This window comes from Oryzias latipes, chromosome 19, assembly GCF_053564925.1.
Source record: "Oryzias latipes strain Hd-rR chromosome 19, Olatipes_Hd-rR_3.1".
In the NCBI taxonomy this organism is placed as follows: Eukaryota; Metazoa; Chordata; class Actinopteri; order Beloniformes; family Adrianichthyidae; genus Oryzias; species Oryzias latipes.
In genome coordinates this window covers 17,412,190-17,436,192 of record NC_136255.1, presented here as the reverse complement: position 1 = coordinate 17,436,192, position 24,003 = coordinate 17,412,190, and the positions used below count along the sequence as shown (strand labels likewise).

The 24,003-nt window shown below is 39.9% G+C and overlaps 1 protein-coding gene across 4 annotated transcripts in view; it reads left to right on the top strand.

The window, feature by feature from the left end:
• adkb (adenosine kinase b) overlaps nucleotides 1-24,003 on the top strand; it is a 135,909-nt gene that overhangs the window by 28,181 nt on the left and 83,725 nt on the right. The gene's annotated exons all lie outside the window — the stretch shown is intronic.

Here is a 24,003-nt window from a genome sequence, read left to right as displayed (position 1 = left end):
AAAAACTAAAAAACAAAACAAATGTGTGCCTTAGAATTCAGAATACCTTTATATGGATTAGCTCTGGTTGCTTACCGATGTCGATGTTTTTTTTGTTTTTGAAAGGTACCCAAAGCTCTATTGAGTCGCAAACAAGGTTGGGTGTTATTGTAATGTGACTAAAGTGTAGCAGTGTTTTCATTTGTTTAAAGTGTTGGGTTAGGTTGGGAGTTAGCATAGTCATCGTAGCGTTTGTTTTAGTGGTAGCAGTCTGTTTTTTTACGTGTGCAAACAAGGTTGGGAGTCGCAGGTATTGTGAATACTCTAACGTGGCTAACGCTTCCAGCCAGGCTAACGTGCAGCGTGTTACAAGCCTGTTCTAGAGTTACTGTGAACACACCGGACATGCAACATGCTTTCTGGAACACGTTAAATGCACATTCTTAAATGCCTGTTTAGTATACGGTGTTCAGATTGGACTGTTGCTACCCAATCCTAGCGCATGTCTGCCACTTAGAGTTGGAAAACGCTTGGTGTGAAATGTCGAAGACTTGCTGTCATAGAATTTCAGCTGGATTATTAACCGCAATTTTTTATTTCTTCTCACATCTTGGAAGTGGCCGCTTAAACATGCGTTGGCGAGGCCGATGTTTACTATAGCTTCATTACTTGGTGTGTGTTATATCAGTGGTCCCCAACCTTTTTAACGACGCGGACCATGTATGACGTCATACAAAGCTTTCACGGTCCGGTCTTTTAAATGGGGCAAATGATTATTGTAGCAATGCTGCGACGATGGAGGAACAGAAACATGACAAAACGAACTCTGATCTTTTATTTTGACAAGCATATCCTTGTACATCCCACAGGTGTTATCACCCTCTCCCCTTCCCACACTCATGGTGCAAAAACGAAGTACTGTCTTTTAAATGTAGCTTTCTTTTTTTTGGAAGTCAAAGGCTCCTCTTCTGTCTCCTGGCTGAGCGTTTTCCCCTTGTCAAAGAAACTTTCCAAAGACGTTGGTTTTTTGCTCATTTTGCAAGCTCCTGGGTTTTATTTTAGCGGTAACCTATCACTTGATCGAGAAGAGCGCCTTGTTCTGCGTCAAGAGTGACATAGACGGATGTAACAGAGAATCGGGCAATTTTTCAAAATAAAACATTTTTCAGATTCCAAAATAAATAAAACGGAAGTAATGTAAGTTAATTATTCTTTCTGTTTGGCCCGGTACCAAATGACCCACGGACTGGTACCGGTCCGCAGCCCGGGGGTTGGGGACTGCTGCCTTATATGACTTAAGTTTGAAAATAGATAATACATTGACGGTGCGCCTTATGGTGCAAAAATTATGGTACACAATCCAAACAGTGGCAAAGCACGTACAAGTTCTTTTAAAGAGATCACATATGTAAATGTTAACCTATGAGTCAGAAGGAGTCATATCAGGCTGAGGTTCCTTGTAAGCCCATTCAAGATCTACCTGGATGAAGCTTCCACCTCATATCAGTTAGCAATTAACTCGGCAATTACTATCTTGGGTCGGGGTTAAGCTCAGAGTGAAAGGTTGAAGCAGCAAACATTTTTAGATGATCCTCTTACTCTATTATCCTTCCTCCCTGCTACAAGGTTTTACCTCATGGGGAGAATACATTACATAAAGCCCCTTGGCAATTACCTCTCAATGAATATCCGTGTGGTGTATAGTCCTATGATTAATCTGGAATCCCCTCTGCCCCTGTCTGACTGCAGGCCTGCTTCTGCTTACCATGCAAGTTTCATTTTCACCTGAACAAATGACTTCTTTAGACAAAAAGTGCCAACCTTTTACTTTTACAGGCTGCTTGGGGCGGGAATATGAAGGAGAAAAATAGAGGGAGGGCACAACCTTCTGATGTAAAAACAGATATCCCAACACGGAGAGAAAAAATACGGTTGGGGTCAGAGTTGGTGGTGGTTGGTTGGTTTTTTTTTGGAGGTGGAGGCACTTAATAGTGTTGAATAAAGGAACATTTATTTTTGTGCTTCGGCCTGTAACAGCCTCAGGAAATAGCTCAGTCCTTTTGAACGTGAGCAAATCCTATTAACTTACAGTGCTCTCACTCAGAGTAATGGGCTCCACCTTAAGACTTGGGGGGAACACTTTTCCCTCTGACATGCTGATACGGGTGTCTGGAGGGCTTGGCGTTGGGTAGTCTAACACTTGGGCAGAGACTAATCAAGTCAAACAATCTGCCAGGCTGGACCAACATAGACTGAGGATGTTGATATCCAGCGAGTTCATTCAACAGGCCCCTTCACACGTTCCTAACCCAATACCAAAGGATCAGTGCACAGGATCAGTTCAAGATCAGGTTATTCGAGCCCCTGAGAATTGTAAAGCGATCCCTGAGCAGCTTTTGCTTTCTCAGGAGCGATCAGAGCTGTCGTTTCTGTTATAGACTGCAAGGGCCGGGGCCAAAGGGAACTCCTTGGGTCTCCATTTATTTCTGTCCAGCCAGTGAAGCACTGCGTGTCTGTGAAAGTGTTTGTGCCGTGGGTGAGAAGAAAGTGAGAAAGAGAAACTCAATTTACAGCATGTGGGTAACCACTATCCCAAGGCCAATCGGTAAAGAAACTCAAGTAGCTCTCAGCGATAACACGGTGCACTTGTCAGAATCTGATGTTTCAGAAATGATTGTAGTTAAAACGGCTTCATGCTTTAATTACCTTAAAGTGATAACCTCTAGAGAAATGGCGTCTTTCTATCAGAGCTTAAGTACTCCTATTGAAAGACTGCACTGGAGTTAAAGTCCCTTTTGTTGGAAGCAACAGTGTTGCCAACATAAAACCCATCTGAAGGCTCATCCTAATTCTTGATGCGATGCTACGTTACTGATGGATCGCCTAAGTCGGGGCATCTCATAAATCCACGAAGGATGGCATGTTCCTCTCCTGTCACTGTTACCCCTTGTGCCTGCTGTCATCTGGCTGTCTTATGTCTGCAGAGTTACAGTGTGCACCTGTCAGATGCAATTTATGGCATGCAATTTGTTGTGTACCCTGGGAGTTGCAGCTTCTTGAAAACTTCTTTTTCCTCCCTCGTTTCCTGTATCGAACACACACATGTGCCATTTTTAAGCTATATGGAAATGTCATGTTTTACTTTTTCAATTTACTTTAGAAATTTGGATATTCTTCATCATCATTTTTGGACACAAGTTGCTTCGTGAAGAGCAGTCACCGCCTTTTGTTTGATACAATAAAAGGAAATGAATGCACCTCAATTAGTTGTTTGTTCTGTCATTGTTGCGGCGGCGCCTGCTTGTGCTCTCAGCGAGAATTATCACCCCTATGAGGGGGAAGCATTACAAAATGACAGCCTCTCATGTCGAACAAGTCAAGCTGATTCTGTGAATATTGAAAAGTTCCCACCACACGCTCTCCTCCACGTTGAGGGAGCAGCGTTAACCTTGTTTTGATTTGCATCTCCGAAGCAATTAAGATAATATGTCGTAATTTGAATTTTAATGCACTGCTGTGAGATTTTTGTTAATTATAGAGAATTCTCTGCAGTGATTTTCTCTTTGCCTGCTTGTCTTTACAGATGAATTCTTGCCTGATTAGATCACTGCTTTAATCAGATTTGAGTTACATTGTACGATGCCTTCCCGCATATGTGTGTCAAGTTCCTTTTGTGTAACTCAAAAGCAGTTTTTAGATTCATTTTTATTTCCAATCAGGATGCTTCATAACAAGAAAACGAAGACGTGATTCAACCTTGTTTTCATGAAAAAACATGCTTCGCTTACTATAAACCACAATAAAAAGCATCCCAAAGTATAATTTCAAACCTTGCACATCAAGTAGGGGCTTAGATTTCCAGCCACACTGTTCCACTATAAAGGTTCTCAACTGGTCAAAGTGTTGCATGTTGTTTCTGTGTCTACCAAGGAAACAGGACTGTTATGTCCACCGATGTGTGACTCCTTTGCAATCGACTGCATCATCCTACTTAAAAAAAAATAAAAAATAAAAATAAAAATAAAAAATATATATATATATATATATATATATATATATATATATATATATATATATATATATATATATATATATATATATATATATATATATATATTCTGGAAAAAGCAGCCACGTGTTTAAACTTTTTAAAACAAAAATCTACTCTTTTAATGAATTTTTTGCAATAGATAGAAACATGCCAGTCACTTTGAATCTTGTTGTTACAGTTAAAACTACATTTCATTTTTTTATTTTTATTTCTTTGTAAAATAATTCCATCTATCACATACTTCTGTTTATGATGTACACATTTCTTGTGTTTCACAGCTAGCCTCTAAAATCAGGTTCAGGATGGATGTGCAGACATCAAAATGAAAGAGCCTGGTGGCAGAAACTTTAACATTTAATAAATAAACTAAACTCATAGAAAATGCAAAAAGGTGACCAAGGAGATGGCCTTAAAATGAAAAAATGAAAACTAAACACTCACGTACCTTGATGATAATTAACTAAATGAAGAAAGCTATGAATGACAACTCAAAGGACATCTCAAAACCGAACATGACAAGAACGAAGTAAATATAATCAAAAATCTAAACCAAGGTGCACAATCCTCACAGTACCCTTTCCCTAAAGGGCAGATTCCAGATGCCCTAAAAAGATACCTCACATGGAAGGAGGGGACCTAACTCAGGCAACAGAACAAAAGTAAAACCAGAAAAATGTTTAGGTTCCTGCAGCCAAATGAAGGTGAGGAGTTAGCATGGTAAATCCTTCCTCGGGAACACGTAGAAGGAGAAACAGTCCGGATGACTCTCCCCTGGGACCAGAAACATGAAGGGGAGGAGTCCCAGCAACCCTCCTCAGGACAGGGAAACACGACAAAGGGGAAGGACCAACGACCATCCATGGGAAAAGGACAAGAAGAAGAGCGGCCCCAGCGACCCTCCTCAGAACCAGGACAAACGATGAAGAGCGACCTCAGTGACCATCCTCAGAAACAAGACAGGAACTGGACACAAGAGAACAACAGCCTGAGTGACTCTCCTTAGGACAGAACACATGAAGAAAAATGTTCCCGGTGACCCTCCTTAGGGGCGATGTGGCCCCAGCATTCCCCCTCTGGAATAGACAGAACTATGCAGATGGCTTGACTTGAAAATGGATGCAGGACAACCCATCTGACGTGGCATGGCATGATGTGGATGATGTGTGGTTTGCATTTTTAGAGACATTGACTTAGTTCTTGTCATGTTCTGTTTAGAGTTAGTCCTCCTGTCATTCACACCAGGTTCAGGTTGTTTATCCACAGCTTTCTCCATTTAGCTTCAGTGTATTTGAGTGTTTAGTTTTTTTAGTTCTTTATTGTGAGGTCATCTTCTCTGCTTTGTCACCTTTTTGTTTCTCCATGGATTTTGTCATGTTCATGTTTGTTTATTACATGTTGAAGTTTCTGGCATCAAGCTTGGTCTCCTTCATTGGGTCCTACCTCACCAGTTCCTGACATCAGGTTTAAGTTGATCAGGAAATCACACCGTTTCACTTCTTTTTAGCTTTTTAATCAAATAAATCTCTTGTTAATTCTCAGTAAAATATTTAAAATACGCATATGCCATTTACTAATCCAAGTGACAGAAAACTGGTTCAAGCATCAGGCCGCTTCTTACAGCTAATGGTTGGGACTCTACAACTTCCACGGATCCTGTCTTTGTGTCTCAGCACTGTTTTGCCAAAAACAGAAAGCCTATATTATCAACTTGGGTTTATTATTGAGATGACATGTCTAGATTTTTGTCAGATTACTAAAAAGACCAAGCTAGCTGGCTGAGAAGGGAGAGATTTAATCCGCTACAAATCAGATGCACATCTTAGGCAAGTGGCGGATAAGTATTTGCTTTGTGTTTCATTACCTCCATGACTTGGATGCAATGAATCAATGTGAAATTGAATTGGTGGGTCTTTAGTCGGTGCAACTGCCCTTTTTTAAAATTGATGAAGGTTTTCCCCACTCTGCAAATCCAATGAAGCAACTCAAGAATTATTCCACTGGGCGCTTATTTTTAATCAGTGTACCTAACCAAAGTACATTAATTATGGTTGTTTGTTGTGTAACTGCCTGTGTATTCATTCAGGTGTTTCCTAGCTGTTTATTTTTATTCAGCAGGAGACAGCAGCCAATAGTCCCCTTGGCCTTTTTCACAACAGCAGCACAAACCAGTCAATATTGGCAGGAGAATATTTTCCTGTCCCAAGCTGCCACACTATCAATACTTGAGCACGATAACCAGACCCAGGGTAAATGAACAGAGATGTGCAAGGAAAAACTAAACCTGAGACCTCTTTGTACAGCAAAATTGGCCACCACAAAGGAATTAATGACGGATCCTTCCAGCATAATTGTCTAATTACGCCGGGCAGATGGGGCACTGCTTTAACTAGGACACATTGTGCTACCTCTCCAGACTCCGCACAACAAAAGGCAAACCAGTGTGACAGCCTCTTCAACAGTGAGTGGGAGGGAGAGTGAAATAAAGAAAACCGAGAGAGTGGAGCTGAGGACGTTGGGTGTTGGGGGGGTGGGAGGGGGGTCTGTCACCAAGCCATTCCTCCACTCGATATGTTACCACAGAAACAAATGTATGGTGTAAACACTGCGTGAATCTCAACTCCTGGGAGGTGAATCACTGCAGTGTAATGAGGTTGGTTTACATGCTGCTTCTCAGCTTCCCACCCGGGCTCGGCTCAATACTTAAACCCTCTAATTAAAGAGAATCGGCCACTCGATAATTGATCACATCGGCCACCTCAGCATACGCCGCCACTGCGAGGCTTCTCGCCACTGTTTATTAGAGCTGTCTGTTGTGCATCGTCTCCTGGGAAAGAAGAGAAAAGGGAAAATGCTGCAGGGAGAGGGTAGATGGGGAGAGAAAAAGGTGGACGTTTGAGAATTAGGATTCCTGCTTCTAGGAGGTGCTGTTGTAGTACAGAAGATTGTGTATGAAAAATTCCTTTGTAGTGAGGAGGATGTAGTTTAGCAGTTTTTGTTTTCTTTTTTCATTCTTCGTATCTCTCTAAAAGGAAAATGTCATTTTAACATTACAAACGAAACTCAATGATTAGGGATAATTTAATTGTAAACTATAGCCTAAAATAGCTGCTTTGAATTATTTTTGTTTACCATGCGCTTTTTGGTGAAATAGGGGAATCTAAAAGTAAACCTCTAATCGATCTGGAGCTGCATTTAGTTTTTAAATTAGGATAAGAAAAACTTTATTGCCTTGTAGAAACAGCTACAAGAAATATACAAAGTCAAAATTTAGATAAAGTAAGTGCTAAAATATATACAAACCTATACGACTAAACAATATTAAAAATGTAGGTAGATACAATTTAAACAGATCAGAGTAAGAGCTCTGGCTGCATGGTAGTAGTTAACGCTTACAGCGAGAAGGTTCAAATATCGGCTGGGAAATTTTTGTGTGGAGTTTGTAGGTTCAACTCATGCATGCGTACGTTTTCTTTGGGCACTCCGGTGTCCAGCCACAGTCCAAAAACATGCTTCGAAAGTTAATTGGTATCTCTCAATTGCCTCTAAATGTGCATTTGTGGATGAGTGTGTGGCCCTGCATCAGACTGGCGACTTGGGTTAGCTGGGTTGGCTCCTCCAGCCCTGTGACCCCTAAAAGGGATTCAGTGGGTTCTGGAGATGGATGGATGGAGGGTAAGAACTCTGGAGAATGTTTGGGTGAAACAGACAAGAGAGCAACAGGAAAGAAAGTCCTGCAAAACCTCTCCTGCACACAGCGAGGATGGATCTGTCTGTGACTGAAGCTGCTTTCCAGGGCAGACAGGGGTGAGACTCATGGTCCAGCATGGATATTAATTTACCAAATTTAGTTTTTTTAGGAATATTGTTTTAAATATAATATATTTTAATTCAGTTATTTTGGTTCCATTATTCTGCCATGTACCCTGTCAGATGAATAGGACAAGCATGACTAGTAAGCATCTGCCTCACCTCTGGCTTTATAGATTACTCTGATTGCCTCAGGCTACCTACTGAGTTTTAGTAATTAATTTGTAGAAGGCAAATAAATCATCAGAGCTGGGACTTTATTGACACTGGATGATGACAAAGAGGAGGAAATTCACGATGTACACCTGTACGACAAAAGACACCACACGACATAAGAGAATTTGAGCAGGTGTGATACGGTTAATGATGATGCACGACTGCTGTGAATGCGCCAAACACGTTTAAAAAAAAACACCAATTCGTTTCTTTAACATAGAAACAAGAGTTGTGTCGATCTTCATTAGATTATACAATGCAGTTCATTTTAACTGTGCAATGAATTTTAACTCAGTCAAGTGAAAAGCATAATTACCTTGTCACAGGGTCTGAATGCGATCTGCAAATAGCAAAAGTTGTAGGGTTTATCGCTGTGATTAAAGCTTATTGTGGAAATTACATTTTAAGTGAACCATTTCTGATCTTCAAGTTACATTTCATTTCTATTTATGAGCTATAAAATGAGCCAGCCTCTATCTCCGTCTAATAACTACAGTTTTCTTTGGTCTGGTGTTTTTGTGCAGAATGATCTGATCAGTATGTCATGTCTGTATTGGCAGAAACCCATCTGGCACTTCACCAGAGAGGAACATATTATTGCAAAGTGGGTGTAACTTCCTTATGCCATTCACAAAGTGCTGGTTTGGCATTTCTTGATTCCTGTGGTTGCCAGCTGTTAGCCATTGCTCTGACAACCTTAAAAAGCAGCCTGCTGGGGTTTTCCCATCATTAGCAGCCATTAGAAATGACTTTTCCTGTGAAATAGGAACTTGTCTTTATACATGATCCAGACTAACCGAAGTGTTTGGAATTTTTAAGACACAGTAGTAAAGAAAATGCAATGAACTGTTTGCTGCTGAAGTTTGATGCATAAGACACGAACAAAAACATACACAAATTATTAAAAATGTTGACATGCCATGAGAAAAATGAAGTACAAAAAATGCAACACGGCAGTGGAGTGATAATAATCTGGGCTACGATTGTCGTGCAGGTGGTAAGTGTGTTGTGAACTATTTGTAAGGCTAATTTAAGATACACACATTTATGATGATTCTGTTGTGCGGTGCCCTAACGCAGCACTCTAGTTGTTAGTGAAGTGTGAGTACTGGCTCCTTACTGACGAGTCACAAATGCTGAACACATGGGGTGTGCAGGTGATATGTAAATGCCTGTAGGATGACCACACAAACTAGTCAGGTAGACACTTGAACAAGACGATCGGGCTCCCTTGCAATGTCAAACTGTCCACAATTTCTTTTCAATTTATGTCATTTTTTAAACAATATTATAACTGTATTTATTTTATAGAAAGTTAAGCATTTATGCTGGAATTGGTTTTAATTTTTTTCCAAACTGTTTCAGGTTTGCAAAAATTTTCAAATAGCTGTTTCTTTTTCCAAAATAGATTTTTGTTTTTTTTAAACAATATTTTTAACCAGATAACTTTGCTCCAACAGAGCTTTAAAAATATAAGATCAGCTTACACAGTGTGAAGCAAATATATGAATGAGATTGTGGTTGTAGCTTGTATATATTTCTACTTTTAAACCACCTAATCTGTGATTTGTGTCCATTCCAGGTTATGAGTGAGTGGGATGGGAGTGGGATTGGCTCATACTTGATTTGGACTCTTACTCATCTGTTATTTTGAAGAGAAATTACCCATGGCAACCTAATTTCTCTTTTATTTGGCTGAAGGGAAGCGTACTGGGGAGGGGAGAGTTTTCGTGCAGAGGGTAAAGTAAATCTGATCTGAGGGTTCGTGAAAAACTGTATATGTAAAGAACATTTGCTACAAGTTTAGGGTTCTACACACAGTCAGCAATACATCAAATAGGTCAGCAATATTTCCTATCTTTTTTTTTTACTGTAGAGTTTGTAAAATACAGGACCAAATCATTAGCATGGACAGAATCCAGGGCATTTATGGTAACCAGGCAGAGTTGAATGACATTGTTATTGCAGCCGTTCCCAGGAAAGTGAGAGGAAACTGAAAATTTATATTTGATTTATAGCAGGGTTTGAATGTATGCTCCAACTCTCAGTAGGAAAGTAAGTGATCTTTGCCTTGCTTCTCACAAGAGGGGGCCCCACAGCATCTGGTGCTGGAAACATCTCTGTATCAAATAGGGTTCCTTCTAGTTTCTCCTTTTGCTCTGCTCAGCCACTAGGAATTTACACCTGTAGGGGATATAGTGTTACTATGTTTATTGGATTGGCTTCAAGTCTAAGCCATGAGAAATTATCAGGCGGTTAAAATAGGCTGCCCTTTCTGGGAAAAGTCATTTAAATATGAAGTGTGTCAACAATCCTGCTTCCAAAAAAACCTTTTAACAGCGTATAAAATAGACAGTTGATTACAATAAATGACTCTCATCTGTTTCAAGCAGATGATGTACAAACATCACAATTGGGTGAACATATTTGTACAAAGACCAAATGTCAAAACTAAAAAAAATGTCTTTTAATTTCATGCCAGCAGCACTCTTCATAAAAGTTAGGAAAAAAATAAAAATAATATTGGCAGTACAGTATATTAAAAAAAAGGAATACAGGCTTTCAAAGTACATTTTATGCATATTTGGCCCATAATAATTTAATGAACCTTTGTTTCAAAATAGTTCATGTGGCCTTTCTCTTTTTTTTTTTTTTGCCTTAACTGAATCTATTTTTAGCGAAATTTCCTTTTCCTGTAAGAAGAAAATGATCAGTGTTGCATAATCAAAGGATGTACAGAAACCTGACAACATGCAGGAGGCGGCGCTCAGTCTAATAAGTGAGTGGGCATGATTTTCCGACGGCTTTGCATTAAGTGCAGTCTGGTTAATAGAGATCATTGCATGGTGTCAGGAAAACATCTGAAAACCACAGTCTCTGTTTTCATCAGCTGAGTACAACTGAAACCATGTAAGAAAAGTGGAAGATCTTTCCCTTTTTTGGTTTTTCTGTATCAGGGAAAATAGACAAGATAAATAGAGCTGCAATAAGGCTAAAACATTATGGCAAAAACATGAATCCCACAATAATTAACTCTGAGAACTGCAGAAAGCGATTTATTTAAACACTTAATATGTTAGTTTAATACTGCAACACTCCGGTAGATGACTTTTTGTGACACCTTTTATTGGCTCTAAAGACCCACTCTGATCATCTTTAGATCTATATTCAAAGCGTTTCCAGTGATCTTTTAATTGTGGTTATGCGATTTTAAGCCAAAATCAAAAACCTATGTCAATTTCTAGGAGAATATTTCTGCAGAGCGGCAGGAGTTCAGTAGAAATTCGTCTTTTAGTTGTGGGTGGGACTGTTGGAATGCAGTAAGCCTTTCTGCATCCCCATCATCCATCTGTTTACACTCTCTCCTGCTAGCTTGCAGCCCCTCACACCCCCAACCTAACATTACCCGTGCAACAAAATTGGCGAACAATATTGGAGCTCTCCAGCCAACCAGGAAAACAAAGACGTACGTGGATCTATAGGTCTGCCAGTGGTTGTATCAGAATGGAACGGAACATCAGTAGGTTCTACGTTACACCTATAAGCTTTTTCCAATTGGCAATTTTTTGTCTGCTCCTGATTCACAACAATTTGAATAAAAAAAACAACAATCACAAATACAATGTAAAGCTAAATGTCCTTTATTTATGTCCTCCATTATGAGAAAAATGGCACAAGAACATGCTAAAAACACCAAAGGCACGATTCTCACTGGAGTAAGAAAGCATAATAGAATAAAGAACTTAATGTTAACATGTTAATATAATACAGTGGTAGACAACATTGTTGGTACCCCTCAGTTAAAGAAAGTCCACAATGCTCACTGAAATGACTTGAAACGTTCAAAAGTAACAATAAATAAAAATTTATTAAAAATTAAATAATCAAAATCAGCCATTACTTTTGAGTTGTTGATTAACAGAATTATTTAAAAAAAAAAAAAACTAATGAAATGGGGCTGGGTGAAAATGATGGCACCTCCAAAAAAGACTGAGAACTAATTGTCCAGGGGGTCATGATGAACTCAGGTATGTCTTTTCATTGACATCACAGCTGTTTTCAAACTCATAATCAGTCAGTCTGCCTATTTAAAGGGAGACAAATAGTCACTTTGCTGTTTGGTGAAAAGGTGTGGACCACACTGAACATAAAGCAAAGGAGACAATTGGCCCAGGACAAGTAAAGGCTATAACGCCATCTCTTAGCAGCTTGAAGTTCCTGTGATGGCAGTGGCACATATTATTCAGAAGATTAAGACCCACAGGACAGTAGCCAACCTCCCTGGACGTGGCCGGAAGATGAAAATTGATGACAAATTAAGGAGACGGATAGTTGAAACTGTATCCAAAGAGCCCAGAACAACCTCCAAAGACATTAAAGGTGAACTCTTAGATCAAGGTACATCAGTGTCAGATCGCACCATTCGTCGTTGTTTGAGCCAGAGTGGACTTTATGGGAGATGACCAAGGAGGACACCACTGTTGAAAGGAAATCATAAAAAAGCCAGACTGGAATTTGTAAAAATGCATGTTGACAAGCCACAAAGCTTCTGGGAAAATGTCCTTTGGACAGATGAGACAAAACTGGATCTTTTTGGTAAGGCACATCAGCTCTATGTTTGTAGACTCAAAAATGAATTAATAACAATGATAACAACGAAAAGAACACTGTCCCTACTGTGAAACATGGAGGAGGCTCAGTTCTGTTTTGGGGCTGCTTTGCTGCATCTGGCACAGGCTGTCTTGAAGTTGTGCAAGATAAAATGAAATCTCAAGATTATCAAGGCATTCTGGATAGAAATGTGCTGCCTAGTGTCAGAAAGCTTGGTCTCAGTCGCAGGTCATGGGTCTTCCAACAGGACAACGATCTAAAACACACAGCCAGAAACCCCCAAGAATGGCTAAGAGAAAAGCGTTGGAATATTCTGAAGTGGCCTTCTATGAGCCCAGATCTGAATCCCATTGAACATCTGTGGAAGGAGCTGAAACATGTCATTTGGAGAAGACAGCCGTCAAACCCGAGACAACTGGAGCAGTTTGCTGATGAGGAGTGGACCAGAATACCTGTGGACAGGTGCAGAAGGCTCGTTGACAAAAACAGAAACCGTTATTGCAGTGATTGCCTCAAAAGGTTGTGCAACAAAATATTAAGTCATGGGTACCATCATTTTTGTCCAGCCCATTACATTAGTTTGTTTTTTAAACTAATTCTGTTAATCAAAACTCAAAAGTAATGGCTGCTTTTGATTATTTAATTTTCAGTACATTTTAATTTATTTTTGAACATTTCAAGTCATTTCAGTGAACATTGTGGACTTTCTTTCTTTAACTGAGGGGTACCAACAATTTTGTCCACCACTGTATCTTAATACATTTAGAAAGGCTTTCGAGGTTTGCTGAACTGAGCTTTTATTCACATTTTAAGAAAGTAATCTGGAGACAGAGCTCAAATTGACAGTCCACGTAGTTTTTTGTTATTTCTGTTATTGACATTGGTGGATTATTTACTTAATGCAATTTGATAGCTCAAGTGTCTTCTAGGCCTTGCAAGCAGTGTGAAACAAACATAAAGATCCTTGAATTGCTCGGCTCAAGTGTTTATTGAGTCTTTCTCTCCAACAGCATATTGACGAGAGCAGAAATGTACTGCTTTCTGTCACTGTTAGTGCACTGTCGAGTTCCTGAAACATCGTATCTTCACGTTATTATCCGCTGGAAGTGATGACACAAATACCGTCTTCATGGTTTAGTAATAACTGCCTTATTTTTCATAGGGATGCAGAGCATTATTTATCACTGGCAGTGTTCACAGGGATTAATGATGCATAACTCTGTTGGAGTAGTCTGGTTTGCAGCACCAGCCGAAGGAATCTGGAAGGTTATCAGAGCAATAAATCCCAACTTTTTCCTCAGTTGTTTGTCAGGATGCTCTGCAGCAGCCAACAGTTATGACGGCTTCAGCTTGTTTTTTTTCTTCTGCTGGTCTTTTTAAATCTTCATGAAAATAACGCTTACTTGTTTAAGCTTTGGATTTATGTGAAGGGAATATGACGGTCTCAAAGTTCACCGTCATTAAAGGCTCATCCTAGACTGTGTAAATGACATAGGATGGGTAAAAAAAACTCACCGCACTCTGATGCTCAGCCTTGCATTTTTAACTGTTTCGTCGATTGCCATCATCCGATTCTGTAGGTCTATAAATGGAAAATTAAATTAGGTGTGCAGAGTGTTACACAGGTCCAATCTATACCTTCCGAGCAGCAGTATTTCTTTCGACATGGCCTACTTTCCTCATTTAATTTATTGAATAAATTTTTCCTTTAACTTGTCAGGCGGGAGGAAGTCATCCATGCGCTGTCGGTGATCAGAGAGGAAGATCCAGTCTATTAGTGCAATGATAGGGCCTTTACTGCGGTGAGCTCACTGATTGAATGGCATCCTTGTCAAGGTCAGTCTGGAGCTAAGAGCTATTTTCTGCTTACCTGTGCAGCGAGCCGGCCACAGAAGCTGCACACAAACTGCCTTTGCACCAGTGAGCTTAGTAAGCAGAGAAGCTCATCACTGATATTTCCAGCTGGTAACATGAAGAGAAACCTCTACGCCTGCAGAAAAGGACACAAAGGCATGAGTAATATGATAAGTGGGATCTAGCTGCAGTGCGTGAAAACATGAGGAATTTTGCCGTAATTGTGCCAGTGGCCAAATCACAGCCTCCCAGTGTGTCCTTGTCAAAGTAGATCCACTGTATTTTTATGTAAACATGTTGGCCTCATATGTTCATACTAGGTCAGCGGTCAAGCTTGGAGCACATTGGTAGGTCCAGTTATTTCTAGAAGTAGTAAAGCGTCAGCACTTTTTTAAATTGTCCTCAATAAAAACAGATATTAAGCTCCATAATCTGAGTGAAAATCACTTCCTAAAACACTTCTATAAATGCTAATTTTTTACTTTTTGCATATCTGTTTTTGTTAGATCCAATGATGTCCCACTTAAATCCAGCAAACTATTTTTTTTATTCTAAAGCAAAACTTTGGTTTAGCTCTTTGTTAAACCTTTTTAATTCTTCCTTCCATTTAGTCCTTAAAGACCCGATCATCTTTTGATCTATTATAAAAGCTCTCCTAGAGACCTTTTAACTATGATTATGCAATTTTTTTTAGCCAAAATCTCAAAACCTGTGTTGTTTTTTAGGACATAGTTTCTGCAGAGCAGCAGTTGTTCATCAGAAATTCTCTAAATTGTGGGTGGGACTGTTTGCACAGAGCATACCTGCCCCATCTTTTCGTCCCTATTTGATGTGATCTCGGAAAAGTGAGCTTGTGACCCACCCAGCATATTTTCTGTGACAGATACACCCTTTTTTACAAAAGTAGTTTTTTTCCTCTGCTCCCAATTCACAACGAATAAAGAAATATTCAGAAATGCAATTTTGAACTTAATTTTATTACTGTTCGTCCTCTGTCATTTTAAAAATGCCACAAGAACATGTTTAAAAACACCAAAAACACGATTTTCATTGGAGTGGGTCTTTTAATGAAGGGCTTAGGGTTGTAAATGTCAAAACTGAGAAACCAGTCCAGACCGTTGACGTCTTTCCTATTCTTTTATTTTTCAGGCCAATTGTCATTTGGATTTTCCCCACTGTTCTTTTATTTTTCATAATGAGGTATGCCAGTAGTGTAATGAAACATGACATTTAAAAGCCCTCATTTCCAGACACATATGTGTTTAATCTACAGTTAAGTCTTTCACTTGATAAATTGAGCCTTAACGACTCAGCTTGAGGTGTAAACGTATCCAACTGCAATGCTAAAAAGCCTTGATGCAACACTAACATTTACCAATTTTTTACATTTTAAGAAATGTTTTCAAGAACTAGAAAACGTCCTCCGTACCTTTTTGTAAAACAATGAATGTGACTAGTTTCTGAATTTCTGTGAACATGGAAAATTTGTCTAATCACTTTCTTTAGTGTTGGGTCCAGCTTTGCCCTATGTTTAAAGGATTGTGTAGCTCCGCCCCTTCTACTTATGGCGCTTTCACACTGAGCTGTTGGATCTGATTATGTTTCCTTGGGTAATCTGTTTAATTTGACAGGTATAAAAGCTCACCTAAACTGGGGTGCAGACCGCACAAACGCATCCTCACCTGCCTTTTTACAAGATTCTTAGTTTGTCTGTAAGTGAACCCTGATGTGTTGTAGCAACAGTTTAAATGCAAATGGACCATCCAGGTGCATCATGGGTAAAAAGCAGCAACCAAACATCTCATATTAAACCAAATAGAAAACGTGGTGATGAGAAGGTGTAGTTACTTATCAGAGTGTAACTGTCTATGTTTTGTTGTTTTAAGTGTCCTTTCAAAAAAGAAAAGAAAAATTTACTTTTTTTTGTTTTTCAATTTCACAATAGAAATTTTAGAGAAATAAAAACAGCTTATATTCTCTATATCATTATATATGTCAGGAAAAAAAGATTGAAAGCAATCAAAACACAAAAAAGCAATTGACTTAATTAGCCCGAATCTAAAATTTTTACCTGTAACCATGGTGACCAACCTGAACCCCAGCGGCTCCTAGTACTTTGTTTTTGTCATAATCATGGCTAAGGAACAACATTCAGTCATTAATGTACAGGTGATAAAATTACGTACTTGCTCATTACTGTTTGATCGATATTGCAATTTAAAGAAACTTTATTTCTTTAAAGGTTTTTTTAATTTTCTTTCTATCCCAAAGACAAAAAATATTTAAAAACCCAAGTTTCCTATATTTTAAATTAGATTGAAATAACAAACAAATAAAGAAATGTTTGATTTTTGCAACGATTGTTTTGTAAATTCAATTTAAATCAAACTTTCTTTCTATTTTATTTTGTCTGTTTCTGTTGCTAAAATGAAACTTGAAATACCAAGAAGTACACAGACCTAAAACAAACTGATTTCATCATTGAGGGACTTTTCCAGGCTGTTTGGTCTACTTGGTCTGAAGAAAGCACTTTTTTTTCTGATGCCAAAGAAGTCTTCCAGTCTGAAATGCCTTCAATAGAACTTCAACGTGTAGATAAATGTTATGTCAACATAACAACGCTTTTGTCGATTCTTTTCACTCATCAGCTTGATGAAAGGAGGCAAAGTACGCAGCTGATGCTCATCACATTTGCTTTTTCTCCCTGCGGTTGAGTTGTGACGGGAATTTTCTGGATTGCCAAATGCAATTTAACAAAGTCGGAGCTGCATTAAGACTTTAGCAGTGGCTGTCATTTAGTGCATGTTTTTAAAAAGGAAAAAAAAAAAAGTCTCCTCGGTAACAGGGATCAGTTGCAGTGGCTGACAACCCAGTGAGATCAAAGCAGCGTGGAAATCCACCGTGATGTGTACAGGAGGAGCTGTGAAGGCAGGGGGCCAGAACCGACTCACCTGTGCAGGGGCCAAGCACAGCTGCATCCCTACCAGCTGGAGTCTGTTGACCACAGACAGGATTAGAGGCTTTAGCTGCAAAGGTCCTTCATCTTCTCTTTGCCTGAACCTTCCACTGCTTTTAACCCCTGCAAACTCAAATGCCATTTTATTAAGGTCAATTAGCATCTTTACTCCTGTTTTTCTTCTTTCTTTTTTTTTCCATTCCTCAGCCACATTGTACTTTTATAGCCACAACTGCCTCTGGAGATGAAATGGAAAAGCCAGTATTCTGGGACTCCCAACCCATGAATCTGTTCTCTTTTTTAAAGCTTCTATAACACACTTTTTAAAACCCGCAAATAAATATCATTGTACAGCGTTCTTTGGTGAAGATGCTCCCTGGCTTCTGCATCAGCTTCTCATGCCTGCCAGGTAAACCTGTCTGCTTCTCTGTTGCTGCGATAGGGGAGTTTGGTTTTGACTGACTGAAACAACACCTCCTTGTTTATTCTGTAAATAATTCACTCCTTGCTTGGAACACACTCACAAAAAAATCAAGGTTGTGTGCTTAACAAAGTAGCAGAGGAACCCAAGAAAAATAAAATCAGGTGTTTCCTTTTGAGATAAAAACCTAGCACCTGGAGACGGCGACACATCTTGATTCCTATGCAGCGCGAAGATGCTGCAGTGAGATGTGTTATGTGCTGTGGGGAGGGGTGCGCAAAGGTATTTTTTTTTTTTGTGAGCACACTGAACTCGCCCTTTGATAGCCTTTTGAAGAAGGTCCAGATACTGATGTGGATATTCCTATCGTATGAAACATCATAACCTACGGTGTGTGTGGCCGTGGCATTAGTTTGATGTTTATCCTTGTGGGATTAGCTACCCTTTCCATGCTTTTTTATTTTATTTTATTTTTTGAGACACACAGTGGACACATGAGCTGCCTTGGTTGCTCTTGTCTGGTTGCCTAACGTTTCTCTCCCATGTGAGATGCTCTTAGTTTTTCCTACACCTGTAGCACAGAGGTACCTTCTGTAGGTGCAAAGAAGAGGAAAAGTATCAAAACATTCCTCAAAAGAAATCCCTGGAAAGGAGATAAAATGGGCTTTAAGTCGAAAGTTGCAAATGAGAAGCTGAAACATTATATATTTTAAATCATTTTTTGGTCTTTATCACCTGTCACAACTCATTTAAAGACCCTCTTTGATGAAAATTGTTTTTTTTTGTATTTCTAATATGTTTTTGTGACCTTTTCCTGATGATAGAGTAGATATATACGGAAAATTAAGCTAAAAAAATTATGTTTCGGATTTTTCTGTCTTTATTCAAGTCATTGGGAATCGGGTGTAGACAAAAAGTGTCATTTAGTGTCAAAGAGATCCTTTTTGTAGTGTAGAAAATAAGCTGGGTGGACTTCAAGCTCCCTGCTACGAGCTGTCAGCATCGGTGAGGGGAAGGGGGGTGGGGTTGCTCCAAGCTTATGGTCCCACCCACAACTCACAGATGGATTTCTAATAGACTCCTGCGTCTCTGCAGAAACTATGTTTTTTTTTTATTACATTTTAGCTCAAATCTGCATTATCATCATTAAAAGGAAGGCTTTTATAAAAAAAAGCAAAAAATGACCGGAGTGGGTCTTAAACCTCAAGCAAAACAGTACTCATCTAGCTGTCACCTCCTGATAAGAAATCCTCTTAAAATATTGTGATTCATTTCATTCATCCTTTTATTATAAGCTTTAAGATGACACAGATGCAGTCAAACATGAAAATCAGCTTTTTTATTCCCTTTTTATCAGTTATGTAATGTTTTAGCCTCTGGTGCATTTGCTTTGCAGAGCTAATGTAAATTGATTAGCACTTATACATTGTTAAAATGGAGAATATCTAATCAGGAAGCTCCTCCTGAAGCACAGTTTTGACAAGGGAAATATTACAGCAGTAAGAAAAGTGTCCTGGCTTTGATTTTTTTAATTCAAATAGAAGTAGGCTGTTGTAGTTTATTACATGGAGGAAACAAATACGGAACCAAAATCAGACTTAGTGCCTGTTTTCATTTTCCATTCAGATATCATTCTGAAGGTAGCAGCTTTACCTGAGGTTCCAAGACTTTACATTTTGCTCTCTAACGATTGGTAATGTTCTACCCCAAAAGCTGGGAGACCTCAACAGCCCTCCGATGACATCACAAAGCTGAAACTTTTACGTCCTCCAAAAACATATTTATCCATGTTGTTGTAAAGTTGTAGGAACACGTCACAGGTCGTGCACGCTGATGTTGGCAAACGTTTTCAATTTACACCAATGGCGTCCAATCAGGATCGGCTTAAGTAAATGAAAAACCAGATTGTACACATTGTAAACTTGAATAAAAAAGAAAAAAAAAAGAAAAATAAGATTGTAAATAAGAAAGAATTTGAAAAGAAAAATATAAACCTATCCATTACCAAATGAATGTTTTGTTTTGTATTTTCAACTTTTTTTTTTGTTTCTGTCCTTCCTCTCTATTAGTCCTCAATTTACAGTTTCAATTCAGTCTGTTGCTTTTTTTGCAATAACTTTACATGGTCGTGGGGCTTTGAGCCCATTGGCTACTGGGAGATGATTGACATCGGGTGGCAGGTTATGATGACATCAGTTTTGCTTCAAAACAACATCCCTCCCCTGATGCACCAAACTGTGAAAGGGCGTTTTCATTACTGATGACCACATAAAAAAACAAGTTAAAAAAACAGAACATTTTAAAAAAAGTTTCAAACTCAAAGGTACACATTGTATAGTTGAACAAAATATTAAAAATTTTGAAAAAAGTAAAATTGAAACTTGAATTAGAAAGGACTCTAAATCTTAACTAAAAAAAGGAAAAATTATGCTGATCCTGATTTGACCCCATTTACAAGTTTGAAGGAATTCTGTTTGAGTGGAGAGAAATGAGCCATAAAAAACACAATGTCAGCATATAACACAATATTAATGCATTACTATGAAATTCCTTACTGAAGCTTAACATTTTTAATGCAGATTAAAATGATCTTTAATAGGAGCACCTTCAAAAACTTGACAATGAGGGCCTTCTCTACAGAAGCTTATTGTTTAAAACTGGACCGTCAGGGATATTTATTGCTTAAATTGTTTGTTTTGAGGTGTTATTTAGCATGAAAATCCTGATAAAATGGTGTATTTCAAAGCTCTTTCACATCTGATGTTTCAGTGTTAAATTCAGACAATATGAAAGGAGCCAGTGTCCAAATGCTTGCACAGATTGCATCAGAAGACCATCAGTCAGCTGCATGTTGTCTTCCAGCCAGAGCCTGGAGCCACATGACAACTGTGAAACATCAATTACAAAAGCAGACTTGAGTACTGATACACGAGCCTTCCCACCATGCTGGTGTGTCAGCAAGGGACTTTGCAGGCACTAAACAGAGGACGAGAGGACCTGCATATTTGAAGCTGCGATTGGGCCCGTTTCCCATGGTGCTGCAAGCTGCGATGCCTTTCTGAGTGTTGCTTTCAGAGACAAGAATCTGGGTGACTGATCTGAACGGAGAGAGCGCTTTGACCCAATAATTCATCTCATGATTGTGTTGATCATTTGCTGCTCTGCCACCCTCCGTGCGTTTAGCTGCATCACCAAAGCGCAGCGCTGATGTTTTCAATGCCTTGCCAAAGAGCTTGCAGTGTTGGACCAGAAATGCAGCTTTTAGACGGCAAAGGTCCCCAAGCCGTTTATCACCTCTCAGAGCAAGAGGGGGAAACATGAATACAAGCACCAACAGCGACAACAACATATGCAACTCTGATGCAAGCGCTGCCCGAGCACCCCAACATGACTAACTGTGCATGAAATTGAGCTGATTGGAGTTATTGACCAGAAGGTTGGAACCCCCGAGAGTACAGGCAGGGAGCGAGGGAGTTCCTCACCTGATTGAGTGAAAAATCCTCCGTCGGTTGCTTTGATGCTAGACACTTTACGGGAAAGAGTGATTTAATGGAAGCTGCCAGACCTCATCAATGTCAGTGTTCGTGCAGAGGGCCCTCTACTCCACCAATGCTTTATATAAAAGCACTTGCGATGACAGGCCCTGATGGACAGATGTTTGCTGGTTGTTTTAACCGCTCAGTCAAAGGAAACACCGGTTTGAGCCTGAAAGTTGGCCAGCAGACCGGCCCGACACCCTTTTTTTTAATTTTCGACCTCCGAAAATAGCCCTATTGAATTTTAGCTTAGGTTGATAAGCCTATAATTAATGTGACCATCATTAGGCACGGCCGTGGTCCTCGTAAGAGGAGCCAGCTGGTGAAGTCAAGCTGGAGGAATGGAGACTTTAAGGGCGATGTGAGCCGAGCCAGAGGCTGGAAAGGAGCGGGTGCCAACCAGATTCCCTGTGATGCGAAGAAGGCGGCACTTTGTTTTCAAGCTGTGGTATAACGCACAGGGTCCTCAATCAAGTTCACAGGAAAAAAAAAAAAAGCCTGGTGTGCTGCATCTTCAGTAGATCTGGATTGCATTGGAATTGCATCATTAATACGGTAGAAATGATTCCCGGCAACTGCAGGAGAATGCATTGACCCCTGAGGGAGACCAGGAGCAAGACAATGTTTTTACAGGGGGAATATCGAACTGGAGGTCCCATTACCACTTTATCAATATACAGCAGCCAGTTAAGGAGGCAGATGGGAAGAGGGGATAAGCAGGAATGTAAATGTAATGGTTTTTAGTACTTATGGCAGTCTGAGCACTCTGGTCCCAAACATTCAGCTGCCTCATTTCATCTGGCTATGTAATTGCCCTCCTGGAAGCCGCCACGCGAAGCGGCTGCCTTGCTAGTGAAGAGTGGCAGCTGTTGGATGTTGAGTAGCAGGCTTGGGTCAGGCCCCAAGTGGGCTCCTTGTAACAATGAGATGTCATAATTAATAGCTATCTGGGGGCCTGGGGGCCACTTTTGGGTTGGCACATAGAGAGTTAGAAGCATTTGGATGAACTGGAAGCAACACCATAAATCTTTAACTCCTCAACATCTTTAACAGATTTTTTTTTAAGGATTCATTTGACTAATTTGTGTCAGCTTTTCCTTGGGTAACAAGCACCTGGAGATATGTTGCTGTGATGCACCAGGGGAAATTATTAATCATTCTGGACCTGCCTTCCCCCTTGTTAAGCTAAATATACACGAGCTGCCGTGCAAGAAACAAGCTGAGAGCACCTTCAGTAAAAATCTGTCCCTCCAGCTTCCCTCTTTATTCCCATCCTCCTCTCCTTCTCTTTAACACGCCGCCTGGGGGCAAATCTCACTCTGTCTCATCTGCTTCTTAATTTCACTAGAGCAGCCTTCAGTAATGAAGCGCCTTGATGTACATTTGCCAATTTCTGCCTCTGCCACTGCGATATAATTGGGATGTGACTAAGCATGAATACCCGGCACAAGGTTGGTTGACCTCTCAGCGACCCTGCGAACAGCGCTTTTGTCATAATGGAGGTATTATCTCACATAATCTGGGAATAGAGAGGGATTGTCTGCAGGGTGCTGTGGGTATAAATGAATTGATGCAACTCCCCTCTCTGGTGTGTCACAGAGGAGGGAGAAGAAGTGTGAGATTCTTTCTTTTTCATGCCCCTAATAAAGACATTTTTCTTATTTATTGCTGCTTTGTGTTTATTGAACCGTAAGAGCAGCTTCTGGAGAAAGCAGAGAAGGTTTTTTATTTCATTTTTTGGTTGTTTTTATTTACGATTGTCGATGCTATAGAATATTTCTCTGTATGTGTGCGAGTCGGCCGTTTTTTCCTGCGTGGGTGCATTGTGTTAGTGTGTATGTGGGTCTGTTAATGACCCTGTAAAATGACAAGCTGAGCTGGCAGCGAGAGCACAGCTACTTCTTAGAGAGAAAGAAAAGAGAGGAGGATATAGGAGAGTTCAGATGGAAATGCTGGCTAGCAGGGGGGTGTCTGTGAGGTTGGTGCTTGCTGTGATTCACCATGCTGTCATCAGAGAGGGACTGAGGCCCCTGAGTGGCCCTCTCTATTCCCACCTGAGAGGCCTGCAAATGGAAGGGCTGCACTGTCATTATTTACAGCCCACAGCTCCTAACCTTGGATTCAGAGCTCATTGCTGCAAAGGCAAAATCAGATTGGACTTGACGTGTACCCAAGCAAGCGACCTTGATAAGTGTGAGGTGCCTGCAGCAAGAGGTTAGGGAAGACGAGCTGGGATTTGCGCATATGTGTGTGTTCACGTGTTTTGTGTACTTTCGACCAGGTGAGGGGTTGGAGGCACGCTTCAGTGACTGAATCATGACTCAAGATGACACGTGGACAGGCTGTTCACCGACCAAGCTATGGCACGGGCATATGCGCTCTTTTCACAGGCATTGTGAATAATGGAAAAAAACATCACAACTCAGTAATTACAATCACAACTTTTTTCAACCACTCTTATTAAAAAATTCAAGAAAACTGGCAAAGTAATGAAGATAGAGCAACTGGAAAAGCAACTGGGAGCAACTGGAAAAGACTTTAAGAGGTTAAACCAAATGATTGATGAATTCAT